The sequence below is a fragment of the Silurus aristotelis genome (genome assembly GCF_946808225.1).
Source record: "Silurus aristotelis genome assembly, chromosome: 21".
NCBI lineage: Eukaryota > Metazoa > Chordata > Actinopteri > Siluriformes > Siluridae > Silurus > Silurus aristotelis.
The window spans coordinates 14,871,565-14,897,399 of NC_139594.1; the positions used below are offsets into that span (position 1 = coordinate 14,871,565).

Below are 25,835 nucleotides of genomic sequence, written 5' to 3' on the forward strand. Positions count from 1 at the left end.
GTCACCCGAATGTTCATTTCTACCTCCAACACTCAGGACGTTTACTGATTAATCGGTTCCCTTGGTGGCTATGTTTCCAGGTAAACTTGATATATAGGTCACCTTGTGTATGAACAATTATTTACTCTAGGCTATCAATTTGTCATCTCCCTCCCTCCCTATCCACCCTATCCATCAAACAAAAGCAACCACAGAACCAGCCTGCACTTACACCGATCAGGCATAACATTATGATCACTGATCAGGCATTACACCGGCCTAATATAGTGTTGGTCCCCAAAACAGTTCTGACTCGTCGAGCATTAACAGCGTTAACATCTTCAGCAATTTGAGCTACAGAGGATCATCTGTTGAATCAAACCACACGGCCGTCGTTTGCTCCCCACATGCATCGGGTGAGCCTTGGCTGCCCATGACACTCTTCACAACCAGGAACATGCCGCAAGAGCTGCAGATGACCCAGTCATCGAGTCATCACAATTTGCCCCCTTGTGCAACTCACACAAATCCTTACACTTGTCCATTATTCCTGCTCCTAACACATCAACTTTGAGGACAAAATGTTGACATGCTGTTAGTATATCCCACCCACTAACAGGTGTCATGATGAAGAGGTAATCAATTATTCACTCATGTAATGAGTAATGTAATTATGTCATAATGTTATGCCTAATCAGTATATCCAAGTCAAGATACCTACCGGTAGTCAAGGTGAAAGAATGAATCATGATAGCAATAAATATCAGCTAGACACAAATGTCTTGGCAATAAAGCCATTAGCAGCATTGCGAGTCCTGACATATGCCTAATTACAGCAGCAACAAGAACTCACGCCGCTCGAGAACATGATAAAATAGTTAAAGGCCAACCGTTGAACTGGAAGTGTAAACTAATCAGCGTTGATTCAAATAAATAAATAAAGACTTTTTATTGGTACAGCCTGATGCAAACATACCTCTCAGTGCTAATGGCCACACATAGTTCAAAAGTTTCACGGTTACTTTCAGAAAACTAATGTAGGGATTTGTGTCATTGTGGTGACCGTGTGGATTTCCTCTGGGTTTTCTGGTGTCCTTCCACCTCCCAAAAATGTGCATTGTGCCCTGCGCTGGACTGGCATCTCATCCAGGGTGTGTTCTTGCCTCACGCCCCGGATTCCAGGGTCTAGCATAACCCATGCACATTACGGAATTCTGTGCATGACATACCATAATTAGTAAGACTCTATATTCATATATACCACAGGCATACACAGACATTTGACTAATTGGTCTCTAAACTCTACCTTCCCTTGTCACTTGGGTGTTTTCATCAAGGCTACATATCATTACACATCATCATGCTTTATATCATTAGTCAGGACAATTTGCATGCTAGTGTAGCATTAAAAATGATTAAAGGCTAATAAGGACCAAGTGAATTTTAGCTTCTACATAAAGGTTTTAAAAGGTGTACCCTTGAAGATACCAGTCTTGTGACAAGGAGATACAAAATATAAGACATCACAGTCCTGGTTCCCCTAGCTACACTCTAAAGCTAAGTCAGCGGACCTCATTAACGACGCACCGATAATTAAGACATGACTTCCACGCTCTAGCACCAGTGTGTGCTATAGATATACCCAGTAGACACAAGTTTCCCTGACAGAGTAAGCAATCTGCTCCTCACCAGAGTTAAGAGCTCTCCGAGAGCTCTTTCTCTTTAAAAGAGTGTATTGTAATTTGTAGAGCCCTCTACTGCATGCAGAGTGAATTGCACTTATAATTAAACTATTTGCAAGCTCAATCCTTCCCCTCAGGGCTATGTCTCAGAGAAAAAAAGCAGATGAAGCTAGCGGCTTTTCAGTAGGGGCAGAGCTAATATCCAGGCTGTAAAGATAGAGCAACTCATACAAGAAGGTTTTTACGAAGACAACAAACCTTTATTTTCAGTATAATGTGTTCAGCATAGGAATACTTTTCAAACCCACCACAAAAAAGGCATTTTATTGTGGGATTTGAAATCTCCAGCTAAGACAGAATGTACCTGAACAAGACTGAACAAACAGGAGTGAATCTCTATCATAGAAAATTCTTCAAACAGTGTGTTGAAACGCAAAGCAAACCTTAGCTGGTTTGAGAAGTGTGGATCCAGTCATACATGCAATAGCAAATATAAATGGTATAATAATAGTTAATAATTACATAGGTATAAAATTAGGAATATATACAGTATATATATAAAGAACAAGGTGACTTAATGCAATACGATGCAATGGAAAACATATGATGCTAAGCAACTCAGTACGAAACAAATAGCTCACTTTTGTGCCCAATTTTCTTTCTTTCTTTCTTTCTTTCTTTCTTTCTTTCTTTCTTTCTTTCTTTCTTTCTTTCTTTCTTTCTTTCTTTCTTTCTTTCGTTCGTTCTTTCGTTCGTTCTTTCTTTCTTATGCATGGCTCTTTCACAAAAAAAAAATAAAAAATCTAATTAAATGAAATTAAATCAGATAATTTTCTTCTATGATCTGTATTCCATGTGACCCTCAGGACACGCCTCGATCTCCATAGTGTTGTGATACGTCATATTCACGTAGCAGCAATGGTGCTGAGGGAACTTGTGTGAGAAACAGTTTAGTGAAGAGAAATCAATCTACATATAAAATATTGGTCACAAATTATTGGGCACTTTCTAAATAATGAAAGTATAGCACAGCTACTAATAATTATATATAAATAAATCGATTTTTACAAATGTATTTATTGTTAATCAAATGAGGCATCGCATTGTTAATGTGTGAATCAGTGACTCCTACTATCCCTTATAGTAATGTATATATTGCATATATATTAAGTTTCCAGAAAGCCCTAGCTGTATTGTACACTTCTAGAATGAAAGACCCATAGAGCATGCTTCTTTTCTCCATCAGTGAGCCCAGCATCAGCCTGTTATTATAAAGCTAATAAAAGCAACGATGCTTACATTAGTGTAATTATAGTGTTATGTGACACAGAAGCCAAAGAGGGTTTGCGTGATGAAACTAGGCATGCATCAGTCAGAGAAATCCCCTAAGTACTTTTCACTTCAGCATGAGAAGTCTGTGAGGTTTTGTGTGTGTTTGTGTGTGTGTGTGTGTGTGTGTGTGTGTGTGTGTGTGTGTGTGTGTGTGTTTGTGTGTGTGTGTGTGTGTGTGTGTGTGTGTGTGTGTGTGTGTGTGTTTGTGTGAGTGTGTGTGTGTGTGTGTGTGTGTGTGTGTGTGTGTGTGTGTGTGTGTGTGAATGGAATGAAACGCACGGAGGAGGAGCGTGTGCCATTTACACAAGTGCAACAAACGACAAAAACAAGCAGCAAGGGAAGGCTCGTCTGTTGCCATGGCAGCCAATTAGCCACGGTCCTTTTTTTTTTGCTGGACCTTTACGATCATTTATTTCATTTCCATGCATTCGGATTGAAAAGAGAGACGACGGGAGATGAAAGACGGGGACAAACGGAGCAAGAAAAATGAAAAGCGAGTGTTGAAAGCAACAAGGCTAAAAGAATGACAGGAACAGCAGGAATCTGCGAAGATTACAATTTCTTTCCTTTAACCACCAACAGCCCCATAATCAGAAACACTCTTTAAAAGCATAATAACTTCAACAAAAATAATAAAAAAAACTAACAAAGTGACAAGCTAACAATCTCAAGCCCTAAGTATTAGGAGTGATTTTGTTTGTTCGTTAGAAGAGTGGGAATCCTTCCACCCAGACAAGCTCTAAAAGTCGCTCTGACTCCCTCAATACACAGCTTCAATCTCCCAGACCACCTGCTGAAGCTCTTCAGGCTTTCCACACACATACTATTTCTTACACACACACACACACACACACACACACACACACACACACACACACACACACACACACACACACACACACACACACACACACTCCCTTCTGAAACACTGCCTACAACACTTTAGCTGTATAAATTTTTTGTCTCAAACTCACTTTCTTTTCTGCTTTTTTATACACACAAACTTCACTACTGGATTTGACTCTAGTGTTGTTTTTTGTAATAAACACTACATTAGATCCACTATATAGACAAAAGTTTGTGGACACGACAATAAGATTGGGATCTCCACTCTTCTGGGAAGATGTTTTGATAGTGGATATTGGAGTGAACAGAAAGTGTAATGCAACCGTCATCCAACGTCCTTTTGTGTGTGCCTTCAACTTTGTGGTAACAGTTTGGGAAAGATGCACATATACAGTAGCTGAAAAAGTCAGGTGTCCCAATACTTTTGTTCTGGTCTACATTTCTTTACATATGGTTTTTGTTTTTGTACTCACCATTGTAATCGTTCATGCAACCAATCATGCTGCAGCAGCACAGTGCATGAAATCATGAACACGGGCTTCATGATTTCCATGATTCCCATATCAAACATCAGAAAAAAATCTGATCTGTGTGATTTCAGACCATGGCATGGTTGCTGGTCCCAGAGAGTTGCAGGTTTTATCCATCCCAGAAAAGTTCAAATTTCACAGATTCAACAAATTCTAAAATTTATACAGAATGATGTAAAAAAAAACATTCACTGAGCAAGACAAAAATACCTTGTTTAGGAGAAAGATAAAAGGACCACACTGATTCGAGCTGTCATGAAGGCTATGATGATCAAATAGCCACACTCGGCAACAGTGCTGTTCAGAAAACCATTTACATTTACAGCGTTTGGCAGAGACCCTAATCCAAGGTGACTTACTTTTGTCATTCATACAACTGAGAAGCTATGGTGTTAAGGGCCTTGTTTAGGGGACTGGGAGTGGCAGCTTGGTGTGGCTGGGATTTGCACGACCTTTAGATCCAAAGTCCAATGTATTACCCACTAGGCTACGACCTCCCCGAGTACCCTGGACCTTTGAAGCGTATAGGATCCAACAGCAGTGCACATGCATCCTATTAATTTGTTCTATCTAAAGTAGGCATACAATATAAGCGAGCCACTGCATGGGTACAGAGAAAAACTTTGGTACAAAGTCTTAATGTGCAATTGAATGCATATGACTTTACAGAAATGTGTGAAAAAAAAAATCATAATTGAATTAGGTGTAATTATGCGTAATTATGCATAATTATCTTCCACTGATGTTTATTCATTGTGTCTTCACATCACACTGCAGTCCGGTTCATAAGTATTTGAACACAATCCGGGTTTTGCCGCTTTGCCTCGAAATATGGACTTAACACACCTGGTCTATGACATGCCCGTTCATCTCTATAGTTAAAAAACTATAACAGATTTAATTCAAATGGTTTAACTCCAGATTATGCTTTTTATTTCTTTTAGTCATGGTCTCAGCCATGCACTCGAATCCAATTTAAAACCTACGCTGAGTGTGCTTTGACTGATTCAGCGAACGATGTCATGATAAGCAGTGGTACAGCGGAAGAAGATATAGCTCCCTGTTGACATTCCATTTAAGTATTATAAATATTTATATACTATATGACGTATTAATATTATTTAAATATTCTAAACTTTTAAAACAGATAGGATTGATACTTCTATTTGAGAATCGATCCTTTTGAAACAATGCATATCGAAAATATTGATACTTTAGGATTGATCTGCCCATCCCTACTCAGAGGTGCATTGAATTTCATTTTTGGAATTAAAAGACGAACCCATGTCCCAACCTATGATGTGTAAAGCATAACTACACGGGGCTGCTCTCAAATTCATATACGAGCTAAAAAAAAAAACAGGCCCATGTCCCTATCTACAAAACGTAAGGCACACCCATTCGGAGCTGCTCTCAATTACATACAATGGCTCAAGGTCACGCTCATGTCCAGAACTATCCAGAAGATTATGGACCTATGGATGATCATGGAGAAGTAGATGCCGAGTGTTTAAAGGCCCTGGCATGGAGAAGCTGATGCTGGATCTATGATGATCACAAATTGTTCTGTATTGTTGAAAGATTTATGACCAAACTTTTGATGTCACCCATATGAGGATGGGTTCCCCTTTGAGTCTGGTTCCTCTCAAGGTTTCTTCCTCATATCATCTAAGGGAGTTTTTCCTTGCCACTGTCGCCACGGCTTGCTCATCAGGGACAAACGCACACCATTCACCTTCACTGTTGTTTTCTGTAAAGCTGCTTTGAGACAATGTCTGTTGTGAAAAGCGCTATACAAATAAACTTGACTTGACTTGACTTGACTAGAACTATAGTATGAAGAACATGACTTACCCATTCAGAGGTCCTGTCAATTTCATATATGGACTTAAAGACACACCCACATTCCTATCTATTAGGGATGGTAAAATTCAGATTCGCATCTGTGCATCGGCATAAAAGTGGACGATGTGATGCATCGGTTTTAAAAAGGGTGCATCAGATACAAGCTAGTATTTTTATCATGATACACTGTTATCATATTTGCATCTATCAGAACCACTGCTGAGAGAAAATGTTCTCTCAGCACCACTGCTGCTACAGGAATATGAAGAATCACAACACTATGGAGTGTCCTGAGAGTCACATAGAAAAAAGATTAACATGGCAGAGGTAGAGCTGCATCTTCCTGGAGACAGAACAGGAAAATAACTTCTGGTTTTATTTCATCTTTTTGTTTTTTGCACAACAAAGGTCTGTTTGTGAAAGGCCTGTGTGTTAGAAGTCAGAAGACACTGAAGTAAATTTATGATTTACTGTCTGTCTGAACCAAAGAAATAAAAGCGATATTGATTGGCATAGCATCCTATTTTATTCATTGCATCGTATTGCATTAAATCGTATTGTGGTGAATGAAATTGAAGTCGGATTGCGCTGCATCAGTAGCTGCTTCGTGTGTATCCTTAATGTATTGTATCGTTGGCTATGCTTTGAGATGCAAATCTCATTGGCCTCAGTTATAGAGATGCATATCCCTAATAAATATGACGTAAGACACACCTACTCAAATATGCTCTTGATTCCATATATGGATTTTATGACATGTCAATGTTCATAACTATAATAAACAAGGCACGCCTGCTCATAGGGTCTCTCAGTTCCATCCATAGATTAAAAACAATGTCCATGTTCCCCCTAAAGAGTGACAACAGAGGCTATATAATGCTATGCAACAGTGAACACACCACACTCCTGACTCTTCTACAGTCATCCTACATGTTACTCATCATTCTCAAATCCTTAACACTGGGAATGATGGGAAATGAGGGTGGCTCCCTGTCTAGGCATCATACGTGTGGCTCTGACAGTAGCAGAATAGCTCATTATCTGTGTGAGCAGACAAACTGGCATGCGCCTAACATCGGCCCTGGAACTCACAGAACACCTGAAGGTTTTAATGCCCACAGTAATGACCACACACTGAGGCATGCTGGGAGATGAATGGCTGCAGATTAGCTTTATGCATGTTATAATGTGCTGCTCTGGGAAAAGACACATTACGGCATGAGAGAGAGAGAGAGAGAGAGAGAGAGAGAGAGAGAGAGAGAGAGAGAGAGAGAGAGAGAGAGAGAGAAAGAGAAAGAGAAAGAGAGAGAGAGAGCCTGAGCACTTCATTGGTTTATTCTAAGAAAGTTGTGTGAGACTTTATTACATTTCTGTGTGGGTGAGAAAAGGTGTGATTATGTGTATGATGTATATTCCCAAGGAATGTGTGTGTGTGTGTATGTGTGTGTGTGTGTGTGTGTGTGTGTGTGTGTGTGTGTGTGTGTGTGTGTGCGTGCGTGCGTGCATGCGTGCGTGCTCAGCCTCTCCCAGCAAAATACAGTTCTATGAGGGAAGGAGTGAGAGCTGAAGCAACCCCAACCTAACAGCACCTCAGAGTTGTCACACTTTCTTAATCTCTCTCTCTCTCTCTCTCTCTCTCTCTCTCTCTCTCTCTCTCTCTCTCTCTCTCTCTCTCTCTCTCTAAGCCAAGTTTGAGGGTGTAACTAGAAATGAGCATTTGGGAGGTCCCTGATGTCAGCCAACTCATGAACACATATGCTTTTGTCTTTCTATCTTTGTAACGACCTTCTATTGACATAATTATTAATGGAACTAAAGCTATGCATACACTTTCAATTATAACCTTAAATAAAAAAAAAATAGATTTAAGTAGTTTCAGTATATTCTTTTTGGTTTCCCAACCAAATGTTTCTACAAGGTTATTGACATAATGCCTATTCTTACAAGGACACACGTCCTTATATAAAACCATGCTTAAAAAAAAAAAAACAGCTACACATTTTTCACTTAATGCTTTCATATACTTTATGTTAATGGTGCTATGATGCTGCTTGCAAATACCATTTGCCCACACCTTCACTCTTGCTTCCCCAAGCAGTGTAACCTACACCACCTTTACTCCACCCAGAGGAGTTACCCCTTACTGGTTACTGCAAAACTCTATAGCCCACCTCCATCATCAACAGATCACGGAAAAAAACACGAAATACCAGAGTGATATGGCTGTATACAGAAATCAGAGAAATTACTGGCTTTAACTAGAGGCCGACCAATTTTGGATACCGGATTTTACCGATTCTAATAGCTAGGTTGGATCGTACTTGCTGATAACCGATAAAACTTGCCGACACCAAAATAACACTCAATGTAAAAAAAAACTTAACTTTATTACAAAAATAATAATAAAAAAACAGTACTGAATCATGAAAATGTGCTAAATATGAATATAATAATTAATAAATATAATTATATAATTTTTATTTTATAAATAATAAATATAATGTAGCGCTCTCTGTGCAGCATGCAGTCTCACATATTACAAAAACAAAAAAAACACGTTGTGTCAGTGATTCGCCTTTAGAGGGCGCTCTCGTAATGACAGCAGACTTTCTCAGTGACTCCAGCAATGGACGCAAGGCGAAAAAAAACTATCTATATGGATTTTTCCTAATAACAGATAGTTCCTGCATTCAACTATCGGTGCCAATAAATCAGCAAAACCGATGACCTGGCAATTGATAAGCCGCGTTTGTCTCATTCAGTTTGTTTCTTGTGAGCTTTTAATGACTACTACTTTTGTCAGTTGTTTAGGTCAGATGGGAAAAATAGCCTACTTTTGTATTTAAACTTAATAGTAATAGCTTTGCTAGCAGATTAGCAAACTCAACTAGCATCTCACCAAAGTCACCACAATATGCCACTTCATTATAAACTTTATATATTTTAATGTATTTAATTTCTACATACAGTAACTGATGTTTTGGAGTATACAATATGTATGTGTGCATGCAAATTGAAAAGTACACACATAAACATCCACTCAGAAACATCACAGAAGGGCCACCACACAGCGTGGCATATTGCTTGAACCTAAAAACCGACTGTGGGGTTCTTAACGTGTCCAAAAGCACAGGAGCTGAAATGCAGCAGAGCTGCGTGAGCACTCATTCGGCTTATTGTGGGTAGATGGGTGAACACACAACTGCACTCCATGTGGCCTTGCTTGCCTCCATTGTGGGTCTCCTGTGTTGTAGCAGGCCAGACAAAGCAGCGGGCAGGCAGCAGGGAATTGCTTTGAGGACTCTGCTGCGCACTACAATAGCCCACTTTGAACCCCACAAAGCTGACTAATGCAAACGCTGCCTGTTCAATCAAATACACTCCATATTTCCTAGCATATTCTCGATTTTTTTTTTTTAATGACGCAAATCATGTGCAGACATGTTTAGTTTAGTCTACTAGAAAAGCTCTTTTTTGTTGTTTCGGGGTCAGACCACTTCGAGGCGACCGACCGCTTCACAAGGCACCATGATGTGACGAGAAACGAATGGTGAGAATTATTCGATATCGAAGCCTTTTATGTGATCATTAATTCATAGTAAATTAAACATTTTGAGAACACCGAGCTAATAAACACTGGAGCCCCAACCCCCCCGCCATCTTTTCTAAAAGCAGAATGAAATCTGATAGCATGAGAAACATACGACCTGGCGCAATAAAAAGGAAAAGTCAGACTGAAGGGTGAAGGATGACTGCTCAGGACTGGACTCACTCAAGCTGGAGCTCACTTGATCAGCATTGTTTGTGTACATGATAAATCATACCATGTGTTTACCATAGCATATGTGAAACTTTAATACGTTAATCAGGGATCATGTGGAGTGTATTCTTTTGCAATTATTTTGGGGTTGAACTGATTGTGTGGAATATGGGGAATTATGTGGTAAAAGTGCAACATTTTGTTGATGGAACTGGAGGGACTGGTTAGTACTGTATATGGCATACATATAAAGTATAAAGTACACAAACCATGTACTTGAGTTATAGAGATACTCTAGGTAAAATATTACTCCGGTAAAAGTACTCCCTCTAAACTTTCACTTGAGTTAAAGAGCAAAAGTATTTGCCTTCATAAAGTACATATAATAATAATATAATAAAAAATGATTTATTATAGTTATAATGTCATATTACGACATTTTTGTTACAAGACTCTTGTTCAATCAGTGATAGTGTTACTCTTAGAAAAATAATATATTAATTAGTCAAACACGGATTGATATCTATTAAAATCTAATTAAGCTTGAAGCTAAATCATTTCCTTTAGAACCAAATAAAAGAACAGGATTTGAGAGCAGTCAGTTTCTGTTTAACGTTTATTTGAATTATCACTCTCAAAATGTTCTGCTTGCTGTTGAACTGATGCTGAACTGTATGTTGGTACTAAGTAGATACCACCAATGGCAATCAAATGAAGTTGATTGATGACTTGCTGCGTGTTTGGCCAGTTACGTTTTAATCCACTCGTTGATAAAAATGAACGTAAAACATTTAGCAAAATGTAGTTGAGTAAAAAGAAATGGTGTGTGTATGTGTGTCTTACTCAGCAAGTCCCGGCTGCCCCTTTGACAGCCTCGCTATGCCTACTGAAGATCACCATGTCACCTTCCACGGGGCAGGCACACAAACGCCTCACCCGCAGCGATTGTTTGCAAAGATAATATAGCGCTTAATGGGTTTTTGAAGGACGAGGGTTTCAAATCATAAGCGCTTACTGTGGCAAAATCAGAGGTTGCTGCTGAAAGACGAGACTTTTCACACAAACCTTTGAAAAAGTAGTCAGATGGCTTGAGTGTTTACTCCACTTCTAGGCAAGTCACTTATCTTAATAGTTTATACTTACATTTATGAACTGCTATAAACACACATCCACTCACCGGCCTCTTTTTATTTATCTCAGCTTGTGAGACCATCTGTCCCGATGACTTTCCTGGAGTGGAAAACCTGACACTGATACTGGAGACTCCACAAATAGTAAATAAACATCTCCTTATAGAAAGTGTCACTATATTAATAATCATGCAAAAATGTTTGCAAGATCTTTACTGTAGTATTAGATATAGATTATGTGACGCACCAGCCATAAATGTCCCCCGTGTAAGTTTTTACCATGGAAACAGTAATATAATAGGAACACTGTATTAACATAAACCTATTATTTTCTTTCACAGCTGGCACTACTTTACCACCAACACTATCAAACCAAAAAATATAAAACATTGCTAAGATATAAATACTCATGCACTCGTTTTCAGGAAGCTATTCATCCTGTTCAGGGTTCCAGGGGCTCTGGGGCTTATCCTGAGAACACTGGGAATGAAGTGGGCAAATACCTGGACTGGAATGCTAGTGAATCATACGGACACACACACACACACACACACACACACACACACACACACACACACACACACACACACACACACACACACAAATGGCAACTTTTCTAAGCTAAGCCACCTACTGGTATGTTTTGTGGAGAACGTAGAAGGAAAGTGGGGAACCAAAATGAACCTAACACAGACAGTAATCTGCACTCAGGATCAAACCAGGGACCTGATACAAATACTACTAAACAGAAAGCTGTTAAAGAAAAATATGTATACAAAATTAAGTATTACAGTACAAAAAGTTTTATAATCAATATAAACAATATAAAAGCCCTATAATATGCATAAAAAGGGTCTAGGTGTAAAATATGAGTCTCTTGACTGTAATCTCAGCCTAGCTAAGAGCCTCACCAATTCGTGTCTAACAGCAACCTGGAAAACATTAAGTCACTTTCCATTAGCTGTCTGATATTTTTTCAGCATGGCCAGATGGGAGGCGGATCAAGGTGCAATGCCACATCGCTCTGAGAGCTCAGAGGTCTGCCACAGACTTCAGAGGAAATTCCGATTCACTGATGTGCTCTGGGTGGTCCGTTCATAGCAGGAAGGGCAGATCTGGAGCTAAAAACCCCACAAGACAGTTCAGAGTTCCTGCCTTTTTAAAAGCCAGCAAAATCAGTATATAAACCTCAAATCTGAAATCAGCGAGATTCCTTGTCCAGTTGTCCTTTTTCATGAAAATGCAATGAAATTCGCCTGCATCTGAGGTTACTATAACGTCATATAATTTTAATACTAGAATTTCATGTCCCACCTTCTTCTATATCCCCAAACCTCCAGCATTTAAATCTGGCTCCGGTACATGCGATTAATAAATCTGTATATCATTTCTAATTCCTATTCCAGCTTATCACTGTGCTTTTGAACAGATATAAACGAAGTCTTGTAATGCTTCGCAAATAACATTCAGGCAAGGTTAGAAAAACAGCAATAACACTTTAGAATATGAAACACAAGTGGTACCAATATGACACCGATTCAAAGCGGAGGGGAAAATATTAGTTCAATTCCTGTAACACAAATGGGTGTTTTTTTAAAGAAATGTAAGGAAACAATACTATATGTCTAAAAGAAGTGGGCCACCTGACTACGTGTTTTTCCAACAAACTGTCACTGTCCCTAAGTTGGAGGTACACAATTGTATAGGATGTCTTTGGATCTAACAGTCCAAACCTGTTCAAAGTCCATGAAGATATGCTTTATATGAGTGGAAGTGGAAGATCTTGTGTGGCCTGCTATAGATCCTATTGAACACCTTCGGGATGAATTGAAACGCTGACTGCACCACTTTTCAGTCTACACCAGTACCTGAGTTGAACAGTGTTTGGGTCTCTCAGTTCAAGTGAGTTCACCCTAATACCGTCTATACAGCTGCCTGCTCTTACTTTGTGCTTTGGGTTTGGGGAAGGACCACATACAGCTAAAAAACTCAGGACTTTCTCTCAATACACAGGTTTATATAGTAAAACTTGCAGACTTTAAACACCTCTACCTATTACCATTTTACTTAGTACTACTATGCTTCTACAAACACTGACCAGTCGAAGTGAAGGTGAAGTGAATAACACTGATAATCTCTTCATCATGGCACCTGTTAGTGAGTGGGATATATTAATAAGCAAGTGAACATTTTGTCCTTAAAGTTTATGTGTTAGAAGCAGGAAAAATGGGCGAGCGCAAGAATTTGAGCGAGTTTGACTAGGGCCAAATTGTGATGTCAAGACGACTGGGTCAGAGCATCTCCAAAACTGCAGCTCTTGTGGGATGTTCCCGGTCTTCAGTGGTCAGTGTCTATCAAAAGTGCTCCAAGAAAGGAACAGTGGTGAACCGGGCACAGGGTCATGGGTGGCCAAGGCTCATTGATGCACATGGGGAGCGAAGGCTGGTCCATGTGGTCTGATCCAACAGATGAGCTCCTGTAGCTCATATTGCTGAAGAAGTTAATGAAGTTATTGCTCAAAGGGTCAAAACAGTTTTGTCAGCAAAAAGGGGACCAGCACAATAGTAGGCAGGTGGTCATAACGTAATGTCATAATCGGTGTATGTCTACAATACTATAGAAATATTTCTGTGTAACTGTTTTTTGGATTCTTAAGGAAAAAGGGAGCAAAGAATAAAGTAAAAAAAGAAAAAACTTGTCCATTTTGTTTTCCAGATTTCAAATGCAGCAATCTAATGAGTGTTCCCAGACTACGCACACACTTCTGTTAAACACTGACATCATCACATTTTTACTGAAGTTATCATGGTCAGTGGTCCAGAACCTACTGCAAACAAAGACTCCCATGTACAGATGTGAAATGCTATGAGAAGAGTTTGTGGCAACCCCGGGGAGACGTGAAACTTCTAGCTACTGAAGAATATAAGAAGACTGGCCTTGGGATACAAAACGGGTATCTGTTTTACTGCTCGAAAATGTATGATGTGTAAACGTGTATGACTAAGGATTCCCAAAGATAAAGCACAGCCAGCGACAAGACAGCATTCTTTCTCTCTTTCTGTCTCTCCGATGCTTCATTCGGAGCCGCGAGTGTCCGCATGGCTTTAAGTGGAGAAGGAGAGAAAGAGTGAGCCACAATGGAATGTCATTGCTTGCGCTTGCCAAGAACACTTTTCCCATGCACCGGAGAGCCAAGACTTCCCTCGGCCGGCCAAGAATAGCACCACTGTCCTAACACACTCACCAAGACCTACGCATGCACACACATCCCCTTAATGTCTGGAGTAACAGAGCTCTTAAAGGCCCACCGGGTGCTTTCCATAAACTATAAATGAGATCTCATACTTAAAAAGGCAGATGGACAAGGCAAAAAATAAAACCAAACACTCCAAATGAGTTGCAAAATGTCTTGCTGAAATTGAAAATAAGTGCAGTGTACGTAAAAAAAAAAAAAAAAAGCCATAAAGCCCTAGTCATAAATCTGTTCAGTGATTATTTATGATTTGCCAACTAGAAATACTGGTTAAAAAATACCACAAGATGGCCGGCTTTTACCAAATATAGCGGTGAACAAATGATCAGTCATTACTGTTCAGATGGAGGATGAAAAAGTTTCAGTCCTGCTCTCTCCTTGCCCTGAAACCTGATCTACAAGGCCATAACATGGTAGCTAATATAGATATTGATAAGCTCCTTAGAAACCATATAAAAGCAAAAGTATTAGACTTTTTCAACCACACTGTATGTGATTCTGTTAGTACAAAGTCGAAGGTACACAATTGTATAGGATGTCTTTGAATGCAGTAGCATGAAATTTCCCTTCACGTGAATTAGGAGACCCAAACCTGATCCAGTATGATAATGCCTCTGTGCGCAAAGGGAATTTTGAGTGGCCTGCTACAGAGCTCTGATCTTAACCCAACTGAACACCTTTGGGATGAATTGGAATGCTGACTGCACCCCAGACCTCACCTACATCAGTACCTGACTTTACTAACACTTTTTGAGGATGGATTTGGACTGTAATTATTAGCAACAATTTACCACAATGGCTTAGGACCACAGGTTGCATTTAATCAAAACATACCTTTACAAACATTAACTCTTATATCCATATATCATACCCTTAACAACCTATACATATGTAAATATTTTACATGGCTACCAATGCACTTCTGGTTAGATGATAACTGTATTCTATGCCATGTGCAATGATAATAATCGAATCGAATCAAATCGTATCTATAATGAATGGACATTCAGTGATGAGGATGAGTTTGGTTCGTTCCGAGTCTGGTTCCTCTCAGTTTTCTTCTCATGCCTTTTTAGAGAGTTGATTGCCACAGTCGCCACTGGCTCGCTCATTAGGCCATTAGGCCAAATTACAATGAAAACTCATTAAAGCTCATTAGGCCAATAGGCCAAATTACAACTAAAACAAACACATGTATAACTTACACGTATACTAAAAATTACCGCTTTATCTGTGTAAAGCTGCTTTTACACAATACCCATTGTTAAAAGTGCTATACAAAGAAAAAACTTTTTACATTGAAACGAATTATAACAGCAAATGGGGAAGAAATGTCGAATGGGATATTCAAAAAGTGTACATGAACATTATGGTGAGGTGTCCACAAATTTTTAGCAAGTATTTCCCTCTTCTAGCAAAGTATAAGCCTCATACTGTACATAAAGTTATTGTTCAAATAAGGCTATTTAATTTATATACAAGGCTATACAATTTTCTGAAAAGTGTCAACTGTGCACACTGATAAATCCGAATAGTAAAAATCTTTCTACTGTCATCCAGATTACACTTTGACTGATGGGATAATCGGGATGTATCCCAGCACCGTGAAGAAATTTAAACATAGCTCGCCCAAACACAAACTCTGCCTGTTCCAGGATCAAGCGTTAGTGATCTCTCCACCACCAGTAATACTTTCACCTACCACAGTTCAAAAGAAAATCTCTACCTTCTTCTCACTATGTTTTCAATCACATCACTACAATTTTCTATGATATTTGAGTTATAACTCAATTAAATGTCAGGATGGTAGCATGATCACACACGGTGTGTTGTAACAGATACATGGCAGAGTCAAAAGTATGTGGGCGCTCACTGTCACACCTATACGGGTATGTAGTTCTTCTTCAAACATCTGGCAACAAAGTTAAAAGCACACAGTGGTATAGAATGTCTCTGTATGCTGTAGTTTTACAAGTTCCTTTCAATGGAATTAAGAAAGGCAAGAGTGGATTAACTTGAGTGTCCTGAAAGGAAACCTGACCTCCACCTGGCTGTATCTCAAAACCTCCTCACCAACACCATGTGTCTGACCTCACTAATGCTCTTGCAGGTGAATAATCACAATCCTTCCCAGAAGAGTGAAGCTTATTACAATAGATAAAAGGAAACTTAAATTCCTGTGAATGCATAGGGTTGAGGCCACATGTCGGTGGGATGGTGCCAACGTCCACATACTTTTGGCAACATAATGTATTATTATGCTAGATAACATTTTGGTTACAATCAGTAGTTAAAATGACTGTGATCTGTGACAAACTCTCTAACTCGTTCTCACTCACTGTCTCTCTCTCACTCATTTCATTTGCTCTCCAACTCTTTTTTTTTTTTATTTGCTCTCCCACTAACTCCCTATTTCACCTTTTATTTTTTCTCATTCACTCACAGTTATGCACCCATTTTCACCCACTCTCTTAATCTCTCTTTCACTCTCTCTTTAATTCTCTCTCTGTCTCTCTCACTTACTTATTCACGCTCTTACGCGCTCTCACTCACTTTATCTTTCCCTTATTCGCTTTTCACTTACTCAATCATTCACTATTTCTAACTTGTTCATGTGCTTTGTCACTCACTCTTTCTCATTCATATGCATTCACTCTCTCTCTCTCACTATTTCTTTTACTCAGTGCTTGAATTGAGTCAAGTCTTATGGGGGTCCCCAGTTGTTGTGTAATTAATTTTTTTTTTTTTTTACTAAAATAATCTTGGGGACCCCCCTAAGTCTATTTATTACCCCCCCCCCTTTTTTTTTTTTACTTTTTACCTCTCATTTACTTATGTTCATTTACTCTCTTTCTCTAATTCTCTCATGTTCACTATCTTCCTCACTCCCTCTCTTGTTCTCTCTTGTTCTCTCTTGATCACTTTCACTCACTCATTTACTCACTCATTTACTCACCCATTTACTCACTCATTTACTCAGTCATTTACTCACTCACTCACTCACTCACTCACTCACTCACTCACTCACTCACTCACTCACCCTCTCTTGCTCAGTCTCACTTTCTTTCTCCCTCCCTCCTTCCTCCCTCTCTTACTTTCTTTCTCAATTAGTCAGTGACTCAATCAAGCACACTCTCATTCTCTCTTGCTCACTTTCACTCATTTTCTCACTCACTCACTCACTCACTCACTCACTCACTCACTCACTCACTCACTCACTCACTCACTCACTCACTCACTCACGCTCACTATTACTCCCTCCCTCTTTCTTGCTTAGTCTCTCTTTTTTACTCTCTCTTTTTGATTCTTTCTTGCTTACTATTACTCTCTCCCCTTCTCACTCACTCTCTCAATCTCTCGCGCCCCCCCCCTCCTTCTTGCTCTCTCTCTCCCATTTATTTGTACTCACTCATGCTCTCGCTCACTCCCAATCCCTTGAAACTGAATTACTTTCCGACAATATTTTTTCGTATTTTTCTACTTTTATTTGATTGGCGGGAATTTAGAGATGTAAAGTTTTGCACTTTGACCCCTGAGTAAAGAATGTGGGTTCAGTTTTTCTCACCTCTGCTGAAATATTACATCCACCTGACTTGGTCCATGCGCTGATGACAGGAGGGACACAAGAGAACAGAGTGCAAACACAAAAATTCAAATAATTGTAACACAAAATGATCAGGCCGTCATGCTCAGTGTAGGACATGAGAAGATTAGATGAGTTTTAAAGGTGGAAACTTCAAAGAACTCCTCAAGAGAGAGAAGAGAAGCCAGAGCAGTGTGATTAATTGCTATGCTTCACCACACACCTTTAGAGGCCATTGCCCTTTCACTGAAGAAGAGACTACACTTAAGCCCCTCTGGCATAGAGACACAGTTACACAGAGAAAGACAGAGAAACAAACAAAGAGAAAGACTAGAGAAAAAGAATCAATAAAATCATCAAAACGATCATCAAAACGATCTGGAGTCTAGACAATATTTTTGTACTTTTTTCAACTGTTCCACACACACACACACACACACACACACAAACAGCTAAGGACATCCTTGGCATTCACTCAACCTTGGCCCATCAACACCCAGCCGGAGGAGAGAAACAACTGCTCCCACTACACATAATTAATCTCACAGCTCGCAAAGACTAACGACTGAGGCACATGATTCACCAAAAACACTAAGCCAGGGGGCTCCAACCTTTAGTACACCACAAAACCAGTTTCCATCAGATCAGCTGTGTTTGTTGAGATATAAAACTGTTATATACTCCGATCAGGCATAACATTACGACATAACATTATGCCCAGTGAAGTGAATTGCACTGATTATCTCTTCATCATGGCATCTGTTAGTGTGTGGGATATATTAGGCAGCAAGTGAACATTTTTGCAGTTGATGTGGTAGAAGCAGGAAAAATAGGCAAGTGTAAGGATTTGAGCGAGTTTGATAAGTTGGCCAAATTGTGACGTCTAGACGACTGGGTCAGAGCATCTCCAATACTGCAATACTGGGATGTTCTGGTTCTGCAGTGGTCAGTATCTATCAAAAGTGGTCTATGGACGACTAAGACTCATTGATGCACGTGGGGAGCGGAGGCTGGTCCGATCCAAAAGATGATTAACTGATTTATACATTTTAAAGTTTTATTCGTACTCAATTTTAATTCTGTAAAGCTACTTTTGGCCACATCCAACAATTCTACACTCTTACTGTGAGTTTGCTTTTAAAGGGCAAAACACACAACAAATAACATTTAGTCTAATATTTATAGACATTTTCTCCAGAATGTTCTCGTGGCCTTTACTATTAAACCATTACAGTATCAGTATTTCGGGATTCGTGCTTGTCACGTTGTATGATTAGCTCCAAACAAGCATTTATTGTAAATTAATACATTTGGCCTCTCAAAAGTAGAAATAGGTTTAGATATAGCTTTAAGATTTTTAGATTTCAGATTAAGAAAATATGACACATTGTAGTATATAAACAATATTAATTAAACAGTAATCTACCAATAAAAGAAAGTTGAAAAAAGAAATTAAATATTGATGTATCCTGCAAAACATACAACATAACAAAACCAAACAAAGTTTCAGCATGGATATTGTGAGCTGGTGGCTCAGTGGTTAAGGCTCTGGGTTACTAATTAGAAGGTCGGGAGTCAAGCCCCAGTATCACCAAGCTGCCACTCTTGGGTCCTTGAGCAGCCCCTTAACCCTCTGTATTCATGGGTCACTGTAACATGGCTGACCCTGAGCTCTGACCCCAGCTTCCTAACATTTCACTGTGCTGTAAAAAACATGTGGCACGTATAAAGTCCCTTGATGTCTGGTGGGAACACGAGTTCAGGTTTTACATGCCTGACAGCCATTTGCATTAAAGACAAGTTGAATGAAAGAATTACAATATACATATAAAAACTGTAAGCCTATTCCTGGACATATTTACTCATTTCGAGCGTGGGAGTTCACGTCATTTTCCCACAATCCTATAAATAAATAATTAAAATGTTTTTTAAATGATCTGCTAGCTGTCTAACACCAATTCCACCTTTAAAATAAGTCAAAAACTATCTTGAAACAGGCGTAATACATTTAATATTAGTTTAAAGGAAAAGAATAGATATTTTTCTTGTGAAGCTCTATTTTCCGCACTGGTCGACTTTTTTTTTTTGTATATAACTGTGTTTCTGTCTAACAAAAGAATGAAATGTAATTTTAGTCCTACAGATTCCTCATGCACACTTTGTTGCTTTTTAGTTTGTTTCACAAAAGCCAAAAGTATGAATTCCAAAAATAGATTCAAGCTAATGAACTATATATCTCCTTGGTATAAATTATGTTTTTTTAATTCAAGTCGTCCTCATTTTGTCCTAAGGGAATGCACATTTTTGAGACTAATGAAGTTGCACTAGTCTCTTAGTATATATAGTGAATATGTACAGTATGTATATAGAGAGAATGGCTCTCTTATGTGCACAAACCCATATAGATATATGGGCACCTGACCATAAGATTTGTTTGTGCTTTCTTAACATCCCATTCCACATTTAGTCCCATTTGCTCTTATAAAGACCTCTACTCTTCTGGGAAGATGTTACACTAGATATTGATGTGTGCTTGTGGAGATTTGTGCTCATTCAGTCACAAGGGTGTTAGTAAAGTCAGATACTGATGTAAGTGAGGCAAGGAGGCCTGGGGTGCAGTCAATGTTCCAATTCATCTCATAGGTATTCAATAGAGTTGAGGCCAGAGCTCTATAGCAGGCCACTCAAGATCTTCCACATACTTCCAACCCATGTAAAGTATATCTTCATAGAGCTGGAGCTGTGCACAGGGGTATTGTCATGCTGAAACAGGTTTGGGTCTCCTAGTTCAATAGAAGGGAAAATGTAATTCTACCTTTTCTTACAAATTAACACATTACTGGTTACTGGATAACAGGCTATTGATAGTAGACTTGCCTGAAGCATGTGTGCACGTGTGTGTGTGTGTGTGTGTGTGTGTGTGTGCGTCTGTTTTCCTCTACACACTGTGCATGAATCATAAAAGGCACATTTTCCCTCGCCACAGGAAGACAGCGGCTGGATTTTCCTGGAGGTGTTTTGCAAAAAGCGCAGCACTGTCCTCGCCAGTGCATAGCGTTGTTTGGTAAACACTCTCTCTGTTGCCAGGCAGACCTGCACCTTGGCTCCGCCAATCACGGCTCAAGATGAGAGGCCAACAAGGTTAGCGCTCTAACGAGCACACTCTTTACACGAACCCGGACACAGAGCACTGGGCTGCCACGGTGTCCTTGTTAAACCCTGATCGTGGCGAGACTCATCGAAAAGCAGAGAGAACAAGCATACGCAATAAACAGGAACACACTTTATTAGAAAAACTGCACTTAGCAGGTCAGATTGCTCATTAAACTGCAATGAGTGTTCGCCATTTTGAACGTACAACCGTGTGAGTTACAGCTAAAACACAGACACCAGGATGGATTCCAGGATGACCAAAGAAGCTACAGAATCGTGTGTGGGAGTGTCTTTATATCTTTGTGGGGACCATATTACCTTAAAAGGGTAGGAAGATTTGAAGTTTTTGCTTTGTGGGGACCTTTGGCTGTAGTTATTTTTATCCATTTTTGTTTACTGAGGTTAGGATTCCTGTGTCATATGTTATTGGCATTAATAATACTGTTATTTGAATGTCCTTATAAAACAGGAATACATGATAGTGTGTGTATTTGTGTTTTGTGTGTGTGGGGGTGGGGTGGGGGGGGGTTGTTGTAAATCCCAGCACACCTCATTCAGGTTCAGCTCCTGTGTTCTCCCTCCAGTGCATCAGTGTGTGAAGTGGCCCATGGGAGTTTTACAATCCCAGCACGGCACGTGTCCTCAGGTTTTCAGCTCGGCCTGCGCACACACACACACACACACACACACACACACACACACACACACACACACACACACACACACACACACATTAATCTTCATTTGTCTTCCAAGCCACTCATTTTAATGTCTCTAAATATAAATGACCTTACACCCAAAAATATTATCACTACAAGGGCAGAATACATAGACACAAACCAGTGATACATAATCCGAATTCTTTAACTCCATCAAAGCAACCAGCATTGGGTGTGCATCTCAGTTATCGACTGTTGCAGTGTTGCTGTGATTTTTAAACAGTGCTGTTATCGGAAATGTATGCAGAGCGGCATGTATGCTGTGAGCACAGAAATAGTTCCAGTCGCAAATTGTGCACCCAGACTTCCAGCTAAAAATCTCTCATTTGAACATGTGGAGTGAACTTTACCCACTATCAGCAATTAAAAACAGAAAAGATTTTGAGACACAGTTGTATAGGATGTTTTTGGATTCAACGCCATTCAATTTTTCCTTCACTTTAACTACTAGAGCCAACCCTCAACCCTACTGAACACCTTTGAAATGAATTAGAACACTGACTGCACCCCAGGCCTCCTCACCTCACCTACATCAGTACCTGACTTTACTAACACCCGTGTTCCTGAATAAACAGAAATCTCAACAAGCACACTCCAAATGTAGTAGAGCATCTTCCCAGAAGAGGAGATGCTGTTTTAAGAGCAAATGGGGAGTACATGTTGAATGTGATGCTCAAAAAGCACATATGGATTTTACAGTCAGGTTTTGAGGTTGACTGATTCATTGCTAGGTTGCGTCCACTGCCGGAGGGGCTGAGAAGATCCGCTGTCATTACGAGAGCAGCATCCAGATGCGAATTACAGATGCTATGTGCTGTTTGTTTTTACATGTGAGACTGCGTGCTGCACGGAGAGTGCTATAATATATTTATTCATTATAATCTATAATTTATATCATAATTATTATTTATAGAATTAATATATTCATATTTATTTCATTTAGCACATTTTCATGATTCAATACTGTTTCTTTTTTAATAAATATCATTACCATTATACATGGAGTGTTTGTTTGTGTGTTTATTATCTAGTATACATTTTAATCAGTTGATTAATCAGTTATAGTCAATTACAATTCAACCTAACCTAACCTAACTAGGTAACCATTTACATTCAATTAAAATTATACAACTATTAGAAGTTTTAGTTATACTACTTTGAGAAGGTGGAAAGCAACTGCTTTAATATCAATTACATAAAAGGGTCATTTTTTATTCAGGATTACAGTTTTTCTTTTTTATTATAATTCAAATACACATATTGTTTTAGCTGCTTTTTGAATGGCTCTAATTTCTAGCATGCTGAGAACATTTTATACGAGTGGAGTCATCATCACGCTGCCACGTTCCACCGAGTTAAAACCGAAAGCCCTTTGATAATTGTCAGTTTGAATATAGGCATGTCACGCTAAAGCCTTGCAGGAAGTGGGAAACATAATAGCAGTGTCAAAGCTGAAATATGTTACAGAAGTATTTTTCAACTTGCTGAACTTTTTTCTCTATAGATTCCTGGATATTTAAAATTACACCTTAGATTTCTACGCTAAAGTATGACAAAGTTTGTTTTTCCAATTTGCTAACAGGCCACTACATGTACAGTATTTGTAGAAATGAGCTCCTGCGCTTTTTGAGCTTTCTCCTTTTGGTCTCTCAGCAGCTTGCTCCCTCAGCTGTTGTCCAGTGTCTGACAGATGGCACAGTCAGAAAAAAATGTCTTACCCTCGATTCATTTTTTTCCCTTTTCCAGCCATTCAGCAACTAAGCCACAGTAACATACCTCAGAAATGTCTACAATACACAACGGCTGTTGTGGGCCCTGCTTCTCCTGCCCTACAGTCCACCACAGTCTGGGTGCACAAGGTTTAAAGAGACAGGTCTTCTTTTATCTCCAATTTTTAGGAATGCCTCAAATGGCTCCAATATACAAGCCAACAAAATGCCAATGAAAATGTAAGTGACACTGAAAACAGACTAGAAGTGAGAGCATGTTCCAGCCATCTATGCCACTTTTTTGTTCCAGTGGAGTAAGGAAATAGAACAAAGCGGAACCACACCATATCACTCAAACCCAAATCGCTCCGGTGAAATCAAGTGTGAAGGAAATGAAATACTGGAAAAAAATAAAAACCTCCATGCAAGCACGCTTCAGCTACAACAGAAACAAGGTGAATAAGGCAAACACACACACATCTCAATAGAGTCTTTCAACCTTCCTCTAAGCAGTGTAAACAGGAACCTGACATCTGTCTACTCTACATATCAGAGCCTGTTATCACCTTTATTCATAATTGTATGTGAATTTAAATTCTTTTGCAAATATTTTGTAACAGATTTAAATAATAATTAGCATTTCATTCCAACAAATACACTATATAGACAAAGGCTTGTGGGCATGTGATCATAAGACTGGTATGAGCTTTTTTAACTTGCAATTAGTGATGGGTCGTACATGAACGATTCATTAAATTTGATTCTTTAGTGACTCCGAAGAATGAGTCGTTTTAATAAGTGATTTGTAAATTTTTTACAGGACGTGCATATCTTTGAAGGTCTTCCTGATCTCTAGTCGTGTTCCAGTAACGTTCTTTCGCTTTTAAAGCATGTGTGCTACTCAAAGCACCTCGAACAACTCGTTGCAGCATCACTGTATGTCAAACGTAAGTCATGCCTAACATTTATGTGGCAAATTTGCCAAGTTTCACCCCGAATTTCAGGGCTGCTCTATGATGAAATCGCAGATGTGGTAACACACAGGTTCAGAATAGCACCGGTTAGCACCATTACTCTCAACTTTTTGATACCACCTCATAATGTCAAATTTTGCTTTATTTTGGATCAAAGGAATGAAATGAACTAAATGAAAAAAAAAAAAAAGATTTGTTCATTTTGATGGACAAGATAAAAAAACCAAGTCACTAATTACTACATCCGATTCCACATTTAGCTCCCATTTACTGTTAAATGAACCTCCAGGGTTCCCCGTCCCCTTTAGGGAAAATGTTCCCCTGAGATTTTGTGCATCTAATCTATCAGTTCTACTGAAGATCCGCTGTTGGTCAAGCATATTGGTCTCTTTTCTTCATGTAGTTTGAGTGCGATTAGTGTCATTATTAATGTCGTCCTGCATGAGTTTGGTGAAACTGTTGAAAATAAATTTGCTGAAAATTAAATGATGCTTTCAGAGTGATCCCTGGAAGTGATTCCTATCTCTGTCTCTGTCGCTGACTTTATCCCAAAACCACAAAGCTGATGTACAGAATCATCTCATCAGATTCAGACTAATGGCTAGTGTTCACTTTAGAAGTGTGTGGTTTTGGATGTCAACCCTGCTCTATCATGAACAATCACTCACAAACATACACACACTGACTGAGAGAGAAAGCGCGATTGAGAGAGAGAGAGAGAGAGAGAGAGAGAGAGAGAGAGAGAGAGAGAGAGAGAGAGAGAGAGAGAGATGAAAAGAGGAAAAAGAGACTGAATGAAAGAGACTGAGAGTGAGAGAGACTGAAAAAAGTGAGAGAGAGACTGAAAGAGAGAGAGAGACTTAAAAAGTGTGAAATTCGACTAAAAGAGACTGAGAGTTTGAAAGAGAGTGAAAGAGAGACTAAAAGCGATCAAGAGAGCGAGAGAAATTGAGACTGAAAGATTGAGAGACACTGAAAGAGAGAGAGAGAGAGAGAGAGAGAGAGAGAGAGAGAGAGAGAGAGAGAGAGAGAGAGAGAGAGAAAGAACTAGTTATAGAAAAAGAAAGAGAGAAAGAGAGAGACTGAATGAAAGAGGCTGAGAGTAAGAGAGAGCAGTACCAATAAAAACTGCATTTTGTATTTGCAAGGGCACTACCCTATAATTCCGACGATATGCATTCCTTTGAGTTTGGCCCTCACGAAGAGCAGTTATACATTGCAGAATACAAACACAAACATTTCCCATTTCCAAGCTTTACGGCACTCAAGGTCAGACTGTAAGTGTGTCAGTGAGGGAGTGGTGGAGTAGGAGAGAAATTACATCATTACTACAACAGCTC

At 39.3% G+C, this 25,835-nt stretch overlaps 1 protein-coding gene across 3 annotated transcripts in view; it reads right to left on the reverse strand.

Annotated features, from left to right (window-relative positions):
- Positions 1 to 25,835, reverse strand: part of atxn1a (ataxin 1a) — a 111,969-nt gene that overhangs the window by 18,282 nt on the left and 67,852 nt on the right. For all 3 annotated transcript variants that reach the window (XM_083523604.1, XM_083523605.1, XM_083523602.1), the window contains one exon: positions 21,643 to 21,753. The gene's annotated coding sequence lies outside the window, so the exon portion shown is untranslated. The remainder of the gene's footprint in view (positions 1 to 21,642; positions 21,754 to 25,835) is intronic.